Genomic DNA, 22,470 nt, shown 5'->3' with positions numbered 1-22,470 from the left:
ATAATCAGATTGTTGTTTTAATTCTGAGCACTGCTGAGTTTATACGGATCATGTTACTGTAATCATTGATTTTTGCTTATTCTTCATGCGTTGCAATTAATTGATTATCTCATGAGTTTGCTGCCTCTTTTATTAGTCATATCAGTCTATCAAATATTGCATATTATAGTGGCCTCTCTGACGATGTAGCACTACTGAGTTTATATTGATTGTGTTACTCAAATCATTGATTTTTGCTTATTCTGATGTGCTGCAATTAATTGATTATCTCATGAGTTTTCTACCTCTTTTCTTAGTCATATTAATCTATGGAATATTTCATATTATAGTGGCCTCTCTGATGGCATGATTTTTCTGTGACATTTCTTTTGTTATAGCACATTAGTTTCCAGCAAATCTTGAAGTCTTACAAGATAGTTTTCTGATGAATGATAGCTATGTAGATATCCCTCATGTCAAGGACATGACATAAACTGGCCAGGTAGTAATTGAATTATAGCAATATTTCCAATACATTTTTTTGTAGTAGATATATTATAACTAACATGTTCCATATCATATCAAGGTGTTTGCAACTGCATCGTTATGGCAAATGTATGGATAATTGCACAAATTATTTAATGGTTAAGTAAGATAATCATTGACTACTTTTTCATGCTTGTGTTTCCTTATGTCATACATATCTCTTCAACCCAACCCACTTTGCTCCCAAACCATCTTGTGGTCCTGCACAAATTGCCTTTGCTGCTTTTTTTTAAGCTTCTCGAGATTTGAACTTACTAGTCCGAGAAATTGAGGTATGCATAAGTGCAACAAAACTTCCACTCTTGATTCCTAAGCACATAGAATCCCCAAGCTTAAAAACTACATAGACCTATCCAACTATAGTTTCAGGCTTTAGAAGTGTAATAAGTAAAGGAATTGCCTATGAGTTAAAATTGCATAAGTGCAACAACACTTCCACTCTTGAGTCCTAAGCACACATAATCCCCAAGCTTAAAAACTGCATAGACCTGTCCAACTATAGTTTTAGGCTTCAAAAGTGTAATAAGTAAAGGAATTGCATGTGAGTGAAAATTAATTGCACAAATTGTTTAATGGTCATGTAAGATGATTATTGACTATTTTTTCATGCTTGTACTTCCTCACACAAACTAGGAATAACATTCTCAGTCATACATATATCTTCAACCCAACATGCTCTGCTCCCAACATATATATAATCATCTCTATTTTGAGTTGAAATAAAACTACCATACTGATCAAAATAGAATGTTCAACTTCTTTTTCAAACAAATCAAACTTCTTCAACTGTAATTGAAACATCATTTGTCTAACAAGAAATCTCTTAATCTTAGAACCACATTCACCTTCGAAACAAGAGAAGCTGACAACATAGATGCAAGTAAACAAAACATAATGATTTCAACTTACAAACTTGACGACAAGAAATTGAAACCCTACCATGGTTTGCTAAATGCTTTCCTCTATCTTTCTTGATAGGTATATACAAGGAGTTCAACTTACATAACAAAAAATGAACATTCTTTTAAGTACACTTAGATAACCAAAAACTTGACAACAGAACAAATATGTGTTTTTGTTTCACTACAAGATATATATAGAATGTACTATAACTTAAGTACAATATCTTAACAAAAACCTTACCCTTAACCAAAAAGACTGTATTATGCATAGAAACTCAAATAACAATCAAATCAAATGAGAGCCCCTAACTAGAGTTATACTCTTTTACTATTTACAAACCAAGAAATGTGACCCATAGCATGGTTAAGAAAGAACAAATTTTTTTGACTTGGATAAACACAGCACTTACATATTTTAGGAAACACAAAAAACCCCTAGATTATAAACAAACTAAATAGTGAAAATTACCAAGTTTACATAGATCACTGTTACTCTTATCATCGATTTCTGATTCTTATTCATATATGCTGCAATAAATTGATAATCTCCAGAGTTTTTTGCCTCTTTTCTTAGTCATACGCATCTATCAAATAATGCATAATGTGCTGGCCTAAATGATGACGAGATTTATTTTGTCAAATTTCTTCAGCATAGTGTGTTGGCCTCTTTGATTACATGATTTTGCTTTGAGATTTCTTCTACTATATCACTTTAGTTTCCAGAAGATCTTTAAGTCTTACAAGACACTTTTCTGATGATTGACAGTTATTTAGAAAGCCCTCATGTCAGGGACATGAAACAAACTTGCCAGGTGGTATCCAATTATTGCAAAATTTTAAATAATTTTTTTTTCAAGTAGACAGATAACAAATGATATGTTTCATATCATATAAATGTCTTTGGAGTGGCATCATTATGGCAATTGTATAGTTTTTTGCACAAATCGTTTAACTGTCAAGTAAGATGATCATTGATGTTACATCCCAAATTTTGACCTAATTTTAAACTTATTTAGATGGGTCTCTTTAGAGGTTCATATTTATTTTCTAGCATGTTTTTTGTATGTTTGTATTAATTTATATTTATTACCATTGTGGTTGTTTTATAGTTTTATTTGGTTAGGTTGTCCTAGAGGTTTTTACTTATTTTCAAGCTTATATATATAATTCGCTTTATGGCTTGTTTACTTTCTTGTGGTTGGTCTTTTTAGAGGTTCTTATTTATTTTATAGCATGTTTTTTATAAGTGTGTATTAATTTATAATTATTACCTTTTTGGTTGTATTATATTTTTTGATGGGTCTTTTTTGAGGTTTTTATTGATTTTCAAGCTTACATATATACATATATATACATATATATATATATATACATGTATATATATATGTGTATATATATATATATGTATAAATGTATATGTATATATATATGTATATATATATATATGTATATATATATATGTATATACATATATGTATATACATATGTATACATATATACATATACATATATACATATGTATATACATATATACATATATACATATGTATATACATATATACATATACATACATATATATATATACATATAAATATTTACAAATATTTGGTGTATATATATATATATATATATATATATATATATATATATATATATATATATATATATATATATATATATATATATATATATATATATATATATATATATATATATATATATATATATATTTGTACATATATTTGCATATTGGTATATTTATATAAATGTTTGTTTGTATATATTTATATACATATTTGTGTGTGTGTGTGTATAAACTTGGCATGAGCTTCATGTTTTTAGGGACTCACTAGGTTTACTCCTTCATTTCTTTTTATTTTCCATCACATCTCATATTTTTTACATTCTCTCTTTTTGCCTTTATGTTATTGAATTTCTTGTGTTTTTTAGGCTTTCTTGGTGTCCTCCCTTGGTTTGTGTGCTTTCCCTATCTCCAGCCCCCTATATCTTTGGAGTCAACCCCAATTTGCAACTCACTTTATTTTTTGTAGCTCTTGCTCTCTCGTCCTGATGATGAATCATGTAGTGTGATTCAAAACGTTAATGATAAAAAATTTTCAACACAATCTAATCTAGAAGAAATACTAACAATTTTATTTATAACTGTTAAATTGAACGGATTTTTCTTTCATAATCATGTGAAGTAGGTAGTTATTCATATCTGTTTTATTCATTAGGTTAACTATTTAATGAAGATGGTCATTATCCATAGTTGTCGTATGATGTTTAGCAGTTGCTTGATTTTGGAATTATAGTTAATAACTAAATTCTTTATGTATATTAAATGTTATTATGAAAATTATTATGGAACTTCTTGTTATCATGGAAATATTGCATAGGTGATTGCAAGAGAAGATGAAGGGGGGAAGCATTGCTAAATGGGATCAACGGAATGGGATACTAGCTTGGTCCAATTATCAAGTTGACAGGTATGACTTTAAATTGCCTTGGTAAGGACCTAGCAACCTGAACTTTAGGATACAATTGAAGGACCGGCATGAGCTATTAAATAAATATTTTAAAACATAAATTAATTTAATTAAAAATAATGCGTACCTGAAAGGATTTTGATTGATCTTTCCACCACATTATTATAATATATACCTATATACGTGCACATTGATATAAGAATAAAGTGACACCATAATATTATTTTTATAATAATATGATGCCACCTCATAAGTATATCTATGTGCATGTAGATAGATATAAATCATAATTATTTTTTATTTATAACCTTTAAATCTTTTTCCATATTTATTCATTTTTCTTGCAAGAAACCGATTGAACACTTGGCATATTTATTTGGCATTCCAGAGCCAAGTATCTTCTTTTATGTTATGGCTTCATGGAAGCCAAAGAAACATATAATCTCCTTATATTATGAAGTCGAGAGAGGCAAAAAACATGATTTTTCCATCACTCGACTTCCTTGTTTATCACCTAACTTCCTTCATATTACCCGACCAGGATTTTCATAGTATCTGATGTCTCTATAGTTACCATTTAGTAACCATTGCAATTGTTTCCCTTCCATGATTCCTTGTTATACTGATTTTTTTCTAAAATAAAATAAAATAAAAACTTAAGCATTATAAGGACCAGGAAAGGTTTATGTGCATATCTTATAATAGAGGACTAGTCAATGTCACAAATGATCATAGGGGAGTCAAAGCGCCCCACCTATCCAATCATGCTTAGGAAAGAGACCCTCCCTAATCCACATCAAAAGACCTTGGCTTAAGTCACCTATCTATTGAAGATCTCCTTTGAAGTGCATGGAAAAGAGCAAAAGAGACATGCTCTACCTATATTAGAATCATTCCCTCCCTAGGTGCCTAATATGTTTTGAAAATTTGGTTAAATACCTTGTGCATGGTATGGATAATAGCCTAGCTTGCCACTTACTTAGTTGTTCTTCCCTAGGCACCTTCATGTGAAAGCAAGGGAAGGTGCCATTCTAGGAGGGATAGGAACTTTGGGAAATGGGTAGTTCCTAGTTTGGTGGGTAGTAAGTTGACTTGGGAAAGGGGATAGTCTTAGGCACAGTTTTGGGGGGGAAATGAAGAATTATGGTAATAGGTAGTTGCAAGTTGGGATTGATTAATCTCTTTTGCTATGATGTTTGGGGTTAGTAAAGTAGTAATAATTTTTTTTTAAAAAATTAGCAATAGGATGGTGGTAGTGGCAACCTTTAAGGGTAGTGTATAAGGGAAATTTATATTATATTATATTTTGATTAGTATGGTTGGGTATGTATTTTATTTTATTTTATTATTATGGTTGGGTTTATATTTTATTTTATTATATTATATTTTGGTTAGGACGAAGGAGAGTGAAAAGAAGACAAAAAAAAAAAAAAGTAAAATATTGTTAAGAAGAATTTAGATAAAGATGGTAACTCATGCATCGAAGAATTTAAACTAGATCATTTTCTTTTATAAATCATGTTTAATATATTAAAACATATTTAAGCTATGGAATCATATTTAAAGTTATTAAACCACATATTAAGGAATGGTGTGTGGTAAGAGGAATGTGATTAGATGCAGGGTTAAAGCTTGTTGGTAGTGATAAATTGATTAGATAAATCATCAATTAATTATAGTAGAACAAGATAGTAAGATGAAAGGAGCAAACTAGAAAAGAGGTGAATGATGTTTGTTTGGAGACTCCATATTTTCTCAACTTATTTAACTTTTAAATTCAAATGGGAAGAACCTTAGGCACGATACAACTGAGAATAAATTGAACATTAGAATATAAATGAATTATAATTATGAACACATGTATGACATGAAAAACTAAAGGAACCAAAGTATCTAGAGAAAACACAAAACCTCTTCACATTCATATATGAAAGATATTAAATTCTTTTCTAAGGGTATGATATGAAGTTTGAAGGGACACATCATTATCTACCTCTTAGGTTTTCAATTAATGTTAGGTACTAATTCATTTTTCTTTGGAAACATAAAATATAGTGCTAGGATGAAACAAAATTTCCCCCATGTCAATCAGTAATAAATACCTATCAGAGTAATCATTTAATGGTTGCAAATAATATAGGATTACTAATCCCAACACCAAAAATTTTATAGATCTCTCATAGCTTGTGTAGGCTTTCACACTTTATCTTTACGTCCATCCAAAAGAATTTTTTGTTGTTGAGTTTTTTCCTTGTAAATTTGGGGCATGACACCCACTATCACACATTAACAACCTCAAGAGGAAGAAGCAAAATTCATGGGGAATAAAAAATACAGAGTATACCACCAAATCCAACCTGCCTACCAAATTTTTGATAGAAATCTCGCATTCCTTCGAGGTTCTAAATAGGTATAAAGAGAAAAAGCAGCCTATGGAAAATCAGGCAAAACAAATTCATTTAGGACCTAATCAAGTCCATCCCCTAGCCTCATCAATTAGAAAAGAAGACAAATCTAAAATTGTGAATGGTAATGATAGCAAGCATTACATAAAGGCTCCCCATCAGACATCTCAGACTCATGCACACCAGAAGAAATCTGGCGACCCAAGAGGCTTCCATCATTCAGCCAAATTAGGTTTTTCAACCTCACTAAGTATTTAGGCTTTAACACGAATGTTCTATTTTCATAGCAAATAGGGTTCTTCCCGAATAGTGTTGCAAATCAGACCATCAAGGCCCAACCAAGGAGCCCTGAGCCCTTTTCTTTTTCATCCCCTTATGCCTCACCCAACTCTTATTTCCTACCCCATCTTAGATTCTATTTTGCCTCTCCATTGGATCGTATTAACCATCAGTCTAGGCCATCCCCTATTTCTCCCCCTCCCCTGTTGACAAAACTATCATTATCAACAACCACATAAGGAAGCTTGCTAGCAAGAATGCAAAGAAGTGGGCATATTCACATATTGGAATGGACCAAAGTATGAATTACTCAACCTCTGCAACTAGCTTTAGGACTTCTATGAATATCAAGTAAGTATTTCTCACTATTCAAATAGATTAGTATTTTTGCACTATAGTGATGAATTTGTTAAAAAGGATTTCCTTTGTGTTTGTAAATGTTTCTTTAAAGGCTATGTTGTGAAATTTTTTGAATGGACCTCGGATTGTAAGGAGGAGATGTTAGACTTTGAGACAATCCCTACCACTGGAGCTCCTACATTTTGAAATCATAAAAAAATTAGGGGCTTCATTGGGTGAATTCATAGGTGTGGATTCTTGATTTCAATTTTATAACAATATCAAACTACTGATTAGAGGCAAGATCAATACTTAATATTCTAACCAAATCAAAGTAATAATTAATAGAGCAATATATAGCCTTAAATTTCACAAATATGAAGGAATTTTTTTTGAAATCATAAGAGTAGATAATGATAGTAAAATTACATTTAAAAAACTACAACTAAAAATAGATCTTAAAAGCACTTTCCCAATGATGAATATAAGAAAACAAAAAGAGCTTCAAAGGCAGTCCACATAGAAGAAAGCCTCAGTTCATTCTCTCTAAGACATTCCATTAAGTTCTGATCAGAACCAAGAATACGAGAAAGCAAGCATGGAAGAACCCAAAAGAACAAGTCCTTAGTTAGTTCCTAAACATAATGCCCCCATGGATTTGAAGGAAGTGAAAATTAAAATTCCAGAGGCAATGCAAGCAAATAAAACAATGAGAGGTCAGGGTAGAGAAAAAGGAAAAAGTAAAGGACCAAGTTTCAACCAATGTAAAGAAGATGTATCAGATAGTGGGGTATGCAAAAGTGCAAGCCCTCCTTCAAAAATGTAGACTCCCTATGAGAACCAAAAACTCAAAGATTCCAATAGAGCTGATATAAATAGTCAAAGAGATATGGCTATCAAGAAGTCATAGAGGTTCACAGTCAACACTAGGAAATCCAAGGAGAATCCAAGGAAACCCAAGATGAATAAGGATAGTAATACTTCAATAAAAAAGGAAGAGTCTTAAGAAAATATGAAGATACAAATATCCAAGAAGTAGTTGGATGATGGTGATAGCAACATAGAAGAAATAGAAAATGCCCTTCTATTTGTTGGGGAAAAATCAACAAAGGGGTTATGCAAGAATATAGAAGAGGTTCAGGGATCCCCTCAAATTCAGACAAGAAAGAATGGGATAGAGACAGGAAACATTAGTAAAAAAATCAAATAGTAGTTTCTCCAAATTTTGGCAATCACCACCAACTAAATCTAACGATAAAGTCCCCTTTGGTATCATTCAGAAGGAGAAGAGTAGTGAACTGAGTATAACAAATAGACCACTAATTCAAGACTTTCAAGAATTTCTACATAGAGACTCAGTCTGGGAACTAGAGCAGGACAATCTAAATTTAAATAAGCTTGAAAGGGACAATCTAGAATCCTTGATTGAGGAATTAATTGAAGTTTTTAGCTATGAGAACATTGACAAGAGCAGTGATGCTCAAAAGGAGATCCTAATAAAAAAAGTCTTAAAATTAGGAGGAGATAATTACACCTATGAAGACCTAAGAAGAGATCTATTAAATATAGAAGGTGATGACAAAGGAGAGGAAACTTCACAACTTATCAGGGATGTTCCAATAAATTTGTAAGGTAAGGAATTTGAAGGGAATGACTTCAGAAAGCTAACTCTGGTAGAGGATAGAACCATAAAAAACCACTTGAGTATTATGGAGCAACTATTACAGGAATTGGTAAATGAAGATAAGGTGGGTACATAAAGCAATCAATCTAGAATTGCATTAAGTGCACAGAATAATATAGAATAGCTGGGTATTTAGACAAATCAGGAGGGAAACAAATCCCCTAATTGTGGTAAGGTGAAATAAAAAAGAGGTAAAAAATCTTGCAAGGAACTCAAAGAGGCAGATGCACAGGCCAGAGAATAGCAAAAGATCAGCCAATTATTACACATAGGGAAGGGGAAGTTCTTTCCCAAGGAAACATGAAGATCACTACCTAGAATGCTAGGGGCTTAAACGACCCTAGTAGAAAGAGACTATTTAAAAAAAACTTAATTTTTTTTGAATCTGAAATCATTCTATTACAAGAAACCAAGATAAACAAGTTAGAAGGATCAAAGTTAGAAAAAAAGCTAGGTAGCTGTAATATTAAACTACACGAATATAGAGGGGCTTCAAGAGGCTCAGGCTTCATCTGTAACCCCATGAAAGCATCTCTAGATATTTTAAAATCAAATAATAACTGGTTAAGTAGTAGAGTCAAAAGCATCAAAACTAATCTTCAATTTATCCTAATAAATATATGTTGTCCTACCTATAACATAGATAAGAAAATCTTGTGGGATGAAATCACTATATTCATCATAATTATGATAAAGACCTAATCATCCTAGGAGGAGACTTTAATACCATTTTAAATATAGATGAAAAATTCAAACTTATTCAACAATCTTCTGAAGCCACTAAAGACTTTAAATATTGGTGCAACTCCAAAAATTTGATTGACATCTTGTCTAGTAATGGGAATTACACATGGAACAATAGAAGGAAGGACTCTTCATACATTGCTGAGAAATTGGACCAGTTAAAAATTCATTCAAATGTGAAAAAATGTGGTTTTTAGACCTAAACTTTCTTGAACAAATTAGAGACCAATGGAAGCAAGGTATCTTCAAAGGATCTAAAATGTACATATTTGTCTCAAAAATGAAAATTCTTAAAGAACTCATTCTCAAATGGAACAAAGATCATTTCAACATCTTCTAAGAAAAATTAGAGATTGAAGAAAGGTTAAAGGAGATTAACTTAAAGGTAATAAAAAAGGGTATGAATAGCAAAAGCTATCTATTGGAAAAAGAACTTCTTACCAAACAAGAAAACATTTTGGCCAAAGAAGAAGTTTTCTGGAGACAAAAGTCAAGGGAAAATTGGCTAGTTGAAGGGGACTAGAACACCAAGATCTTTCATAATTCCACCCTCCACAATAGAGCTAGAAGTAAAATTGTTAAAATTAGAGACCACATGGGCACCACCATCGAGGATTCAGCTAAAATATCTAAGATTTTAGACAATCACTTTCAGGGCATTCTTAACAATAATGACTTCTCCAATAAGATAGCCCAAAAAAAATTTCTTAGAGTCATTTCCAAAGTAGTATCTCTACAAGACAACAAATGACTCAACAGACCCATGACCTTAGAAGAATTCAAAATTGTAGTATTTGGTATGAATATGGATAAATGTCTAGGTCTAGATGGCTTTCAAACTTTTTTCTATTAGAAATGTTGGGATATTATCGGTGTAGACCTTTGGAAAGCTATCAAAGTGTATAGAAATGGTGGCCTTTTGTTGTCTGAGATCAATGATACCTTTCTCTCCTTGATCCCAAAAAAGGAGGACCCAAAAAACCTAGGGGATTTTAGACTAATAGAATTGTGCAACACCATCTACAAAATCTTAGCAAAAATCTTAGCAAATAGGCTTAAGACAATCCTCCCTAAAATCATATCTGAAGAGAAAATAGGTTTTTTTCAAGGAAGATCTATCCTAGATGGTATCGTTATCATCCGAGAAACAATCCACTTAGCAATTAAGAATAAAAGGGCAAGCATGTTCATGAAATTAGATATCCAAAAGGCTTATGACATGGTGGATTGGAGATTCTTATGCAAGACCTTAGAAGCCTTTGACTTCTCTCGCTATCTAACCAAATTACTATGCTGATCTTGATTAAATATCAATCCAGGAGCGTGAACTTGAGATGATGTCGACAAAGTATATGCTCTAATTTCCACTAAAAGCCACTACTACTTTGAATGCAAGTGCTATTAAGGAAATCTATTTTACCAACAAAAAAGACAATTATCAAATGCTTAGAAGGAGATTTTCACTACTTAGCCATTCACCTATGCACCTATTGCTGTAGGAATAGTAATTGGTTCTGTTTCCAGTGGCTACAAGAACAACAGTTCTACACTTAGCTTAGAAAATTGAACAACTCCTAATGACTAAAGCAAACTCTACCTTTTGTGTGGGTCCCCACAGAAGAATGAAGGAAAGATAAGCTCAGATAGAAGTATAAGAACTCAACAAAACCATATATTCATTCAAATATGCAGTGGTACATAAAAAAATAGATAACCAACAATTCTATTATCCTTCTATTATTTTCCTCTTCTCACCTTTTCAAATACAAACAAGGTCTTATTTAAAAGGAAGGAATGACAAACTCCTAAATTTATGACTTCCTCTTGAAGGATAGTCTATTACAACATGAAAACATAAAAGCATTAACTACTCCTTGAATTCCCACAAATATAGAGCACAACAGATGCTAGATTTGTTCTTCTAACTTAAACCATCCTCTAGGAATCTAGGTATCTATAACAGCTCCATGCATGCTTAACTGACCGCTTCAATGCTTACTTTCTCGCTCAACTGCTTTGTCAGGTCCTGCTTGTCATCCATGAAAATAGGTCCCCTTTGATTTTTTCCGCCATGTTCATTAACACCAATGCTTCCTCAATGCGAGTCTTTCATGGTCATCTAGTGGATTCCAGCTTGGCTTGAATTCTTGCGGTCATCAATGATACACACAAAACTTCTAATGCCATCTATTCATATTTATTAATTTATAAGGAAAGCATTAACTATTCAAGTAATGGTTCCACAATATTTTTGACTTTAGGAAGACCTACCCATGTTAAACATACATGAAGAAAGATTTAACATAATGAACCCCCTTTTAAAACATAATATCAACTATCATTTTCATGACATAAGTTCATACTTTATACATCGAAAGGTTCAAAATACTAGGCTTAAAAGATGATAAGTTTTAACAAGATATAGACAAATGTTCATAGAAAGGGGCTAAAAATCATCTATTGTTCTGTGCCATCATTTTCCCCCCAACCACCCCAATGCTGGTCCCTTTAGCATTCACAAGTTCCTAATTTGCATCTATAACCTAAGATCATTGGGAATCTTCTCTCCTGACTCGTGAGCCCTGTAGTTGAAGTTTAAATGGCCCTATTTCAATCTTTCCCATTTCTATTCCTCACGATTCATATTATAATCAGAAAATGATTCATATTTTCCAAGCATGGGATGTAGTAGTATAGGTGGTTGAAAGCAAAGAGGGACCCAATAGCTGTTCTGATTCTTTGCCAATGTCACATACCTAGGCATCCTATAGGTGGCCAATTCAAAGTTTTGAGGTGAGTGTAACTCCATTTTTCTTAAGATCTTCTGATAATCAAATCCACCTTTGAATAGAGGCTCATATGGCTTTAGGCGCAATTGTAGAACAATGCCACTCCTAGTCTAGGAATACCTGTTCTTGTATGGGATGAATTTTATTAGCATCGTTGGGTTTATAGTTAACAAAGAGCCAGTCAAAGAATAATCTATGAGCATTCTACACCTTAGAAAGAATGTATAATGATTCTAACATTTCCTTTTCCCTGTATGGGGCAACCTGACTTTCTCGACTAATTTCATTTTGCATCCAAGACATAATGGCTCTAAACTGCACATCTACTACATACAACAGTGAATTCCAATCTTTGTTATCTGGAACTACAAGATTATGGATGTATAATTCACAAAGAAGATTTTGGAGGGCCATTGGAACTAATTTAAATACTACATAAAACTCTTGGGCTGGGTTCAAGGAAGGATTCAATCCCCGAATAACCCAAGACAGTTGAAAGTTGACCATTTTCTCTTTTAAAGACAATGTATAAATAGGAGATGGTGACCTGCAACTCAAAATTTTTGGAATGAGTTTTGTTACTTTAGGAACATGTTGCTGTAGGACCTTAATTTCACTATCTTTTTCTACAATTTTCCATGCCTGTTCTTTAATGGTTTTGAGCAATTGTTTCCTTTCTACATCCCAATTTACTTTTTCCCACTGAAATTGTTGATAAACATTAAGCCTAGTTGATAGTGGAGTAAGAATATTGGGTGGCATATGACGTCAGATAATAGAATGATTATCATCAGAGTTGCTAGTAGAAGGATTAACACTCGGTCTAGCGATAGTGTTGTCATCCTCAGGCGGTTGATGAGCAATAGGATTGTCAACTTCTTCTTGTGGCTCAAGGACTGCAGGAGAAGACACAGTAGCTGTTTTAACTTGGAATGTTTCAACAATTTCCTAAACTATTTCCTCAGTAGTCGATGGGTATTCCTCTAAAGGTAAACTATCATTTTCTTCCACTTGTTGCTCAAACCTAGACAATGTTCTTTCTGAGGAATCTGTATCACTATCAATATTGATAGGACTAACTAGTCTTTGGAGAATTTCCTTAAGATCACTATTATGTTTAGGAATAGGTATTGTGTGCTTTGGTGACTGTGTAGGTGTAAGTACTAGGGTTTGAACATTAATAGGTGATGCAAGAGATTCAGTAGGTGGCATGAAAGGTTCAGTCTTCAAATTTACCCTAGAAATTTTGGTGACTCTTCGTGGAGTAGAAATTGGTTTCTTACCCTTATCAACAACTTTCCCTTCTTCAAAATTTAGTGCAGTTTCATGTGATGGCAGAGATGCCTCCTCTAAACTTTCCTCTACAATAGTTGCACAGGCTTTCCTCTTTTTGGAGGTAGAGGCATCCACGGGAGAAACTTTTTGTTTCACAACTTTTGGTGGGGATGCAGAAGCCAAAGCTTCTGGAGTTGTTTTATACACTACTTTCCTAATTCCTATACTAATCTTCTCCCATGTCCCCATTCCTTGCCCTCTAGGCCCACTACTTTGAGGTCCCACACATTTTAATTTAATGAAATCCTCCCATGTTCTGAAGTGCTACCTAATCAATTCCCTTTCAACTATGGCCCTAATTAAACAATGGTGGGACACTGACTAGACGTTCCCTTGTTGGACATCAAAAGCTTGTCTTTTAATAATATTATAGAGAAAGCTTCGAAGATTCACAGGGTGATCACCATGTCATAACCACTTAAAATTTTAAAATGCACAGCATGCAGATAAGAGTATCTTCCTTCACAAGTAAAATATCTTATAATAAATTCAATAGGCCAGATAAATTGTAGAGGAAGAAACAACCACAAAGTGCCTTGCTTTTTATTTTCCTCCAACCAAGGATCTCCATGCATTGAGAATTGTTCTTGTGCTGCCCACACATCCATGTCTTCTGTCCATCGCTCCCCATTTGTGGGAAACCCAGTGACTTCTACAACCACTTCTTCTGTGAATTCTATATGAATTCCTTTCACAGTAGCATAACCATCGCTTAATGTGTTGTGAAATTGAAGCACAATTTCCTAGTCGAATTGCTTCAAACTAAGACAATACACCAACCATTCTCGTTGTTGAAATAAATTGCATGTTGTGGGATCCACCAACAAAACTCTATGATCTGCTAGTTCATGTCGTTGAGGCTCGCCACCCATTTTTGAAAAAATAGAAAGGGATTGAAAATGACTGAAAAGTGGGGCAGAAATTGCTATAGGATTTCAACAATGGTTACAATGGCGTTTGAAAATGAAACAATAGTTTTTAAAACACACTTTTCTTCAGTACTACATGATGGCATTAACATAATGGTGGTGTTAATAAAAATTTGTGCACTAATGAAATCATAAAATAATGACTGCCAAGTACAAAGTGATGCCAGCTCATCCCTGAGATGATCTTACCCCTTACATTCTTTGCGCCAACATAAGATTTTCATAGATTTTCATTTATGATTTTAGGTTACTTGATTTTCGTTTATCATTTTTATTTATCACTTCGATTTCCCCCCCAACCTATCATGGACGGGGTCCCATTAGCCCTTAAAGATTGCAAGTTCCAAAAATCAAAATAATTATGCCTTTTTAAATAAGTAATAAAATGAATGAATGGAGAAATGTTAAGTGTCACCAACCTGGAGTGCGATAGGAAGCATGCTTGGAAGAATATTGTACCATAGAATGATGATGGAATGGAGTGATAATGGGAAAACAAGAAGATGAGATGGAATGAAATGGAAAAGAAATGAATTCCACATAAATGTGACATTTTTATTATGAAGACCTTGAAATAAATTCAAGGGGCTACAAGTGTCCGGGTGGAAGACTCAGATTTAGAGGTTGCAGGAAGAAATGTTTTTTCTTATTGGAACTATTGAAGAAATTCCTCCCTGGTGGCTGGTTTATGATATAGCTTCAGACAATGTCCATTAACCAAGAGTTTGAATTTGATTGGATCAATTGTAGATAGTTGAACTACTCCATTATTAAAAATTGCAACAATTTCATATGGTCTAAGCCATCTGGCCTAAATTTTTTCTTGATGGTGCTGATAGCATGAATCATACAGGAGCACCCAATCACCAACTGAGAATTCTCTATCTTTAATAAATTTATCATGCCATTGTTTCCTCTATCTTTGTATCAATTCTGTGTTGTGAAGAGCTAACTTGCGCTATTCATCTAATTCATTAAGATGCAATATGAGGTCTTGTTGTGCTGTAGGAAGAGTGATATCAAGTTCTAAGGCTGTCCAGAGAGTCTTGTGTTCAAAATCGATGGGCATGATAGCTATTTTTCCATAGAGGAGCTGAAAAGGGGTAAATTGAGTAGTGGATTTCCGTGCTATTTGATATGCCCATAAAGCTTTAGGAAGTTGAGCTACCCAATCCTTCTTATGTAAGGACACTGTTTTAGTAAGTATATTTTCCAACTCCCTGTTTCTCACTTCAACTTGTCCATTGGCTTGTGGATGGTATGGGGAAGATTTACCATGTTAGATTTGGTACTCCTCCATAAGTGAAGCTACTAGATTGGATGAAAAATGAGGCCCTTGATCTGACTGCAATTCTCTTGGAACACCATATCTAGTAAAGATACACTCTTACAAGAACCTTGCAACATTGTTATCATGTGGGTGCTTCATAGGCTTTGCTTCTGCCCATTTAGTAACATAATTAGTCCATACCAAGATGTAACTTTTTCCTTTTGATGGTTGTTCAATAGGACCCACAATGTCAATTCCCCATTTATCAAATGGTGCTACAACTATCTATGGCTGTAGGGGCATTTCATCTGTCTTCGTTGGTTGACTCATTCTCTGGAATTTGTCACATCTTTTTGTATATTGAATTGCATCTTTGTGAAGTGTGGGCCAATAATAACCTGTATTCAGAATCTTTAATGTAGTCCTTTTGTTAGCAAAGAGACCACCACAAGGCTCATCATGACAAGCACGAAGAACATCATAAGTTTCATCTTCTCTGAGATGCCTACATGTCACCTAATTTGGCCTAGTATAAAACATGAACCTTGCGATCCATGAGAAGTTAAACCTCTTTTCTGCCAACAACCATTTTTCCTTTGCAGAGAAGTATGGGGGTGTCCTTCTAGTGGTTAGATAGTTGGTAATGTCAGCATACGAAGGATTTTGTGCTGATAGAAGGAAGAGATGCTCATCAGGAAAACTATCCTCTATGACTGTAGGATCCTTAGGTGTCTGAAGGCGAGACAAGAAATCAGCTACAACATTTGCCTTACCTAGTTTGTCCATAATGGTTATGTCAAATTCTTGCATCAATAAAAACCATCGAGCCAATCAACCAAAGATTGCTAATTTATTCATCATATATTTGATAGTAGAGTGGTCTATGTGTACAAATATTTGATATCCTGTAATATAATGTTTGAACTTATTTAGAGCATAAATTGCAACACGTAGCTCTTTCTCTATTATAGTATAGTTATATTCGGCTCCCTGAAGATTTTTACTAATGTAATATATTGCATGTTCTATTGAATCTAGCTTTTGACCAAGCATTGCTCCAATGGCATGATCTGAGGCATCAATATGTATGTGGAAAGGTAACTCCCAATTTAGTCCTTGGAGGACTGGTGCCATTGAAAGGAATTCTTAAAGTTGCAAGAAAGCCTTTGTACAATCAGAGTCCCATACAAACTCAACATCTTTTCAGAGCAACTTGTATAGAGGGGCTACAATTTGATTGAAGTCTTAAATAAAGTGTCGATAATACCCTGCATGCCATAGAAAACTCATGACTTCCTTTAGTTTGGTTGGTATAGACAATGTATGGATAACTTCTATCTTTGTTAGATCCACTTAAATCCCTTTGGGAGAAATAAAGTGCCCCAGCAACACTCCTTCTTGCATCATTATGAAACACTTTTCACTGTTTAAGACAAGTTATAGTCTTTACATCTTTGTAGGACCTGATCCAAATTTTTTTTGGCTTCCTCAAAGGTCTGCCCATATGTAGTGAAGTCATCCATGTATACCTCTAAATAGTTTGTAGATATATTAGAGAAAATACTAATAACAACTCTTTGGAAGGTTGTAGGTGCATTGAACAAACCAAATGGTAGGACATAATAAGAAAATGTTCCCCATGGGCATGTGGACATAGTCTTGTCCTAATCCTTATGTGCTATCTGAATCTAGTTATAGCCACTAAACCCATCCAGGAATGAAAAATATTTCTTTCCTAAAAGATTTTAAAGAACTTGGTCGACAAATGGCAATGGGAAATGATCCTTTTTGGTGGCAAAGTTGAGTTCTCTATAATCTATGCAAACTTTCCATTTTCCTCCTTTCTTTGGTATAATAACCAATGGTGAAACCAATTGATTATCTAAAATAGGATATATGAAACTAGCATTAAGTAGTTTTTGCAACTCAGTTTTGACAATATCCTACAATTCTTGATTGATCCTACGTTGAGGTTGCCGTCTGGGTTCGCGATTAGGACTTATATAGATTCTACGAGTACAGAGTGTGGGGTCCAAACCTTTCATATCTGTATATTCCCATGCAAAAGCATCTTGATGTTTTTGTAATAGCTGTAGGAAATCTTGATGTTGTTCTTGAGATAAGGATTTACTTAAAGTAAGTTATTTCCTTGGGGTAATTGCCATCCTGACTACTTTTTCAACCATTGAGATGTGAGCAATTGGTGATGAATCTATTTCATGTGGAAGGAGTAAATGTAGTGATTGTGTAGACTCAAAATAATGAGAGTGAAATGGCAAAGGCAAGATGCTTTCTAAAACAAACTCATGATTAGAAGATGTCTCAGGTTATGTTCCATACTCATTCAGGATGATAGAGGAAATGACTCTCTTGAGATCATCATCAGTTGTTTAATAGAATCCAAGTCCATTTTAGGATCTCCCATGTTTGGCCACACAACTTGGTCATCTTGGAGTAGAGGCTGAGCAGGAGAATATAGGGTTAATTTTTTAGTATTCCTACCATCTAAAATGGTCATCTTTCCTAATCAACATGCAATATAGGCATCTGTTGTTGTTAACCATGGTCATCCTAGGATGATAGAATATCCCCCAGCATTTTTTTTGGGAGAAATAACTACAAAATCAACAGGCTAATCCCATGAATGTAATGTAACAATGACATCCTCCAACATACCATCAGGAACAATAGTAGAACTATTTGCTAATTTGTTAGAGTTTGTCTAAGACCAATTATGTTTAGGTTGCACATCACTTCCTTGGTAATTACATTAATGGATGCTCCTAAATCTATCAGGACATTATGCACTTGTATTCCTTGAATAGCAAGGGTTACTATTGGACTTCCAAGATTTACATACTTGGGTATCCTTGGGTTATCAAGCATAAGATTAGAAAGCTTCCCAAGGACATGGATGGTCTTTGGGTCTTTATTTTTCCTTCCTAGAATTTTAAAATAGGCTTCCTTGATAGCTTTTCAATATATGGGAACTTCTTTTATTGCATCAAGCAAGTGGATTTTCACCATCATTTGATTGAGTTGATCAAGCAAATCTGATGCAACATGATTCTCATTTGGTAATACTTGTTCTGCCAACCTACTATAGGAGAGACAGTGTTGGTAGGTTCTTGGATTGACTCAACATTTGTATCATCTACTTCTATTATACTGGTCTGCTAAGGTGACACAAGCATTGTTCCAGATCGTAGATGAATATCATTCAAGGTGATGGAATTACTTTGTTGCTAGGCTAAGGGTTTTACATTATTTGGGTTAGGCGCAGGTTGTGCAGACATTTATGGTTGTTTAGGAGGGGTTGTATTGGCTGGAGGAGGCATTAAAGCTTGTTGTTGGGGAGGCTGTGGCAAGGCTGGCTGACGCTATTGCTGCTAGTTTTGAGAACCCAGAGGAGGTTGGTTCCAACCTTGCTGAGGTTGTTTTCACCCTTGGTTAGGCTACTGCCACCCTTGGTTAGGCTACTAACAACCTTAGTTAGGCTACTGCCAACCTTGGTTAGGCTATTGCCACCCTTGGTTAGGCTACTGCCAATTATTATGACTACCTCATTACTATTGCCATTGACTATTACCACTATAATTATGGAGTGGGTCTTGAGGAGTACCTAATTTTGGAGCCCACAACCTTCGTTGAGCAATGTACATGATTTCTCCATCTTCATCAATTTCCTTGAACTCAGTAGGCACATGCTGTGAGTCCATGCTGGCGATAGGTTTGCATCGGTAGTTGCACTTCTTCTCTCTGTAGTGAGGACAATATTCTGCTAGAATAAGATCAACATCCTCCTTCTTTCTTCTTGCTCGCATGGTGTCCAGTTGTGTAGTGACATCATTAATGATGTCTTGCTTGAAATCGTATAGGAGGTTTGATAATTTTGTTTTGGATACCCTTGCACCAGGATTTTTTTTGGAGTAAGTCTCTTACACCTCATCCCTTTTTTTATTGTTGCTCTGGAATAATTTAAGCAAATATTACAGATTTCAGCCCATGTCTTCTGTGTAATGTCACCTCCAGCCATCAAGTCTAAGGCTTCCATACTCCTATCATGAACTCCCTCAAGAAAGAGATGCTTTTGAGATTCCTCATTTAATCGATGTTGTGTATTACGCTGCAAGTTAAACATGAACCAAGAAACATAGTCCTCCAAAGCCTCATCCTCCCTTTGTGACATTTTGAAAATGTCATCTCCTTTTTAATCATGACCTCCACAATATTCCTTATATTTATCAAGGAATATATTGCTCATTTGTTGCTAGTCTATCACAACATTGGCACCTAGACTCATAAACCATCTCAAAGCAACCTCCTTGAGAGTTGATGGGAACAACTTTAGTTTGTGGGCATCCATGGTGTAATCATAGCTCTGACAAAGAATGTCAAACTTGAAGAGAAAGGTCTCTGGATCTTTGGTAATAAGACCATAAAATTTTGGTAGGGCAGTAGAGGGTATATTCTTTAGATTTTGGTTACCTTACTAAGGAAGGATTGGAAATGGAAAGGTAGGTTGAGCAGTTGTCATTTGTGGATGTCCTAGTGGGGTTGATAAATGATCAGAGCTAGTGGATTATCTTGATATTCAGGCTCAACAAAAAGATTATTTAAATGGAGGGATTCTTCGGATGTGGTTGGTAAGTTTTCTTGATTCCATATTTTTTCAAATGTGTTCTCAAACAGTTCTTCTTCTTCTTCTTCTTCAAGAAAAGGATCTTCCTAATTGAAGTTGAAAAGAAATCTTCCAAGATGGTCTCTTCTCCTATGCATGCAAAATACTAAAAATGAAACTAACTAGGTGACTCTATAGTGAATACTAGATTGACACCATCCTCGACAATGGTGCAAAAAATGTCTATCCAATATAACACCTTTTTAGCTATAGGATTGGACATCCTTTACTACCAAAGTACTATGCTGATCTCCATTAAATATCAATTTGGGAGCATGAACTTGGGATGATATCTACAAAGTATATGCTTTAATTTCCACTAAAAGCCACTACTACTTTGAATGCATGTGCTATTAAGGCAAACTATTTTACCAATAGAAAAGACAATTATCAAATGCTTAGAAGGAGATTTTAACTACTTAACCATTCACCTATGCACCTATTGCTGTAGGAACAATAACTAGTTCTATTTCTAGTGGCTATAGGAATAACAATTTTACACTTAGCTTAGAAAACTAAACAACTCCCAATGACTAAATTAAACTCCACCTTCCGCGTGGGCCCCCATGGAAGAATGAAGGAAAGATAAGCTCAGATAAAAGTGTAAGAACTTAGCAAAACCATATATTCATTCAAATATGTAGTGGTACATAAAAAAATAGATAACCAACAATTCTACTATCCTTCTATTATTTTCCTCTCCTCACCTTTCAAATACAAACAAGGTCTTATTTAAAATGAAAGAATAACAAAGTCCTAAATTTACAATTTCCTCTTGAAGGATAGTCCTTTACAACATGCAAACATAAAAACATTAACTATTTGATGAATTCCCACAAATATAGAGAACAAAGAATCCTAGATTTGTTCCTTTGACTTAAACCATCCTCCAGGAATCCAAGTATCTATAATACTTCCATGCATGCTTAACTGACCACTTCAATGCTTACTTTTTTGGTCAACTACTTTGTCAGGTCCCACGTGTCATCCATGAAAATAGGTCCCTTCTATTTTTTTCCGCCAAGTCCATTAACACCAACGCTTCCTCAATGTGAGTTTTTTGTGGTCATCCAACTGATTCTTTCTTGGCTTAAATTCCTGTGATCATCAATGATACACACAAAAATTTTGACAACATCTATTCATATTTATTAATTTATAAGAAAAACATTAACCATTCAACTAACGGTTCCACAATCTTTTCAACTGTAGGAAGACCTACCCATGTTCAACATACATGAAGAAAGATTTAACATAATGAACCCCCTTTTGAAACATAATATCAACTATCATTTTCATGCCATAAGTTCATACTTTATACATTGAAAGGTTCAAAATACTAGGCTTAAAAGATGATAAGTTTTAACAAGATATAGACAAATGTTCATAAACAGGGTCTAAAAATCATCTATTGTTCTATGCCATCACTCACCAATGGATCAACCTTATATATCAATGAATCTCAACCCCTAAGATCTCAATGTTTGTGAAGGGGACCCCAGAGGGCTTCTTCAAAACTTCTAGAGGCATTAGATAGGGAGATCCCCTCTCTCCATTTCTATATATCATTATGGGGAAGCCTTTGGGAGAGCATTCTCTGCAGCGTACAATAGAGGGGATATAAAGGGTATTATGGTGACATAAAATATTCCCAATATTACACATCAACAATTTGCAGATGAAACCATTCTACCTAGTGGCAATTTTATGAGAGATGCATTAAATATTAGATCCATCATTCAACTTTACATTATAGCTTCGATCCAAAAAATAAATGCAGCAAAATCTGAAATCTTCTTCATTAACACTAAGCCAAAAATAGAAAAGTAGACCTATCATATCATGGGGTATAAGAAGGGTGAATTCTCATGCAAATACTTTGGTATTGAACTAGAAAAGCAAGTAAATCCACCAAGGTGTGGCAAAATATTTTGGGTAGACTTGAGACAAGGATAGGGGGCTGGAAAGATAAATTGCTTTTGAAAGTAGGCAAAATAACCAAGATAAAATCTATTCTATTTGCCATCCCTATCCACCCCCTTTGTCGCCTCCCTCTACCTAATTAGAATACTAATAAGAAGTTCAAAACTTTACTTAG

The sequence above is a fragment of the Cupressus sempervirens genome, chromosome 3 (assembly GCF_028749045.1).
Source record: "Cupressus sempervirens isolate cs-2001-9-10 chromosome 3, ASM2874904v1, whole genome shotgun sequence".
Lineage (NCBI taxonomy): Eukaryota > Viridiplantae > Streptophyta > Pinopsida > Cupressales > Cupressaceae > Cupressus > Cupressus sempervirens.
Note: the sequence above shows the minus strand (reverse complement) of the source record.